Source organism: Amaranthus tricolor, chromosome 7, assembly GCF_026212465.1.
Source record: "Amaranthus tricolor cultivar Red isolate AtriRed21 chromosome 7, ASM2621246v1, whole genome shotgun sequence".
Lineage (NCBI taxonomy): Eukaryota > Viridiplantae > Streptophyta > Magnoliopsida > Caryophyllales > Amaranthaceae > Amaranthus > Amaranthus tricolor.
The window spans coordinates 13,255,575-13,257,403 of NC_080053.1; positions in this window are offsets into that span (position 1 = coordinate 13,255,575).

Here is a 1,829-nt window from a genome sequence, read left to right on the forward strand (position 1 = left end):
CCAACTTGTCCCATATTTCTTTGGCACTTGTACATGAAGAAACTCGATTAAATTCAGTACCATTCAAAGCACAACAAAATTGATTCATTGCCCTATAGTTTTTGGAAACCCATTCCAAATCAGTTTGTGAATATTCGAACTCGGACTTTAGTACATCATTTCCTTGAGCGTCCTTTTTCATGGGTATCTTAGGTCCTTTAGTTATGATTTCCCAAAGTTCCATATCTTGATCAATCACGAACATTTTCATCAAAGTTTTCCAATGTGTGAAATTTGTACCGCAAAACAAAGGTGGTCTTGAACACGAACGTCTTTGAGCAAACAACCCTTCCCCTATTGGATCCATCACAAGAAATTAATCTTTTTATGTGAAACTCAGCTCTGATACCAAATGAAAGTTAATAGGAGGTTGAATACTCTCTAGGGGGGGTGAATAGAGAGTTTGGGCTTTTTAAAAATTTTTCTGTGAGCTTGTCTCAAGAGTTTGAGGAATCTGTCAAAACTGTTTTCTGGAACAGCTTTGAATCAATTCGTAAACAATAACGTATGTGCGGAAAAATAAACTTTAAAGTATAGCACACGATATGTTAACAAGGTTCGGTTCTAACCAACCTACTCCCCGCCTATGGGTTCTCTTTCAACCCGTAGGATTTCAACGCCTTTTATTAATCCGACTTTAATACAAACAAGAAGATCTCACTATCTCCTCTCACCACGTTCTTCCCCTTGAAGAACCGTATTACAAGTCCCTTTAATAAAAGCAAAATCCCAAATCTCACAATAGAGATTCACAAGTTGAACACTTTGAAAAGTATTCTTGATTAGGCGTATTAAACTTAATCTAACTCTTTTGAAACTCTTAAGCCTATTACAAATGTAAGAGTTAGATGAACTAAGAATTAAGAATTACGAATTACAACTCTTAGAGAATTTCTAAATCTTAAGTCAAGAGAGAAAGTTGTAACAAGTGATGCATCCTTAGTTCTGAAATGAAGCCTCATATGTATAGTGTTACGCCTCAACACATTTTGCAAAACAAGAAGGCTCCTATCCGTTATTTTCTGTTGACCTGGTCATTCAGCGCCTGTCTTCAAGATCTTGATCTTAACTTCAATCATACGTGTATTGACAGCTTAAAATAATTTCGTCATTGTGTTTGTAATTGTCCAATGCTATGCTGCCACGTTAGTACTCATACAAGATAATGAAAACTAAGCAAAAACCAGATATATCAACGTTTAATTAATCATTCAAATTAATTTCTATTTTTAATATTAATTCAAATAGCATCCTATTAATAGAAAACCCTATAATCTTGCATAACAACTAATTCAAATCAAATATAGCCGTGTACTATAATTAGCAAAACATGTGTACCTTGTACTATATTTAATCATTAAATTAATTTAAGCACATATTTAAATTCAAGTTTAAATATAAAATATTTAAACGTTAAACAAAAAAACATGTAATAAAATATTCAAACTTAATTTCAAATAATATCCAAGTAAATTTTAATGAACCTTGACCTATTAAAATATTTCAAATACAATTTCAAGGAACATTGACCTATTAAAATATTTCAAATATAATTACGAAACTAACCTGATTGTAAACGTAATTATCTTCAAGACTTTGAAACATATTTCAAGACTTATAAAATTAACTCTAAAAATAAACGTAAGTTCTTTAAGCATATTCCTCCGTCTTCGAACTTAAATATATATTACTTATCAAATATATACCAAAAAAGATTTTAAACTTACTTAAACAATTAAATGTAATTACTTAATTTATTTGTTTCATCAATATGTGTTTTGAATTATCAT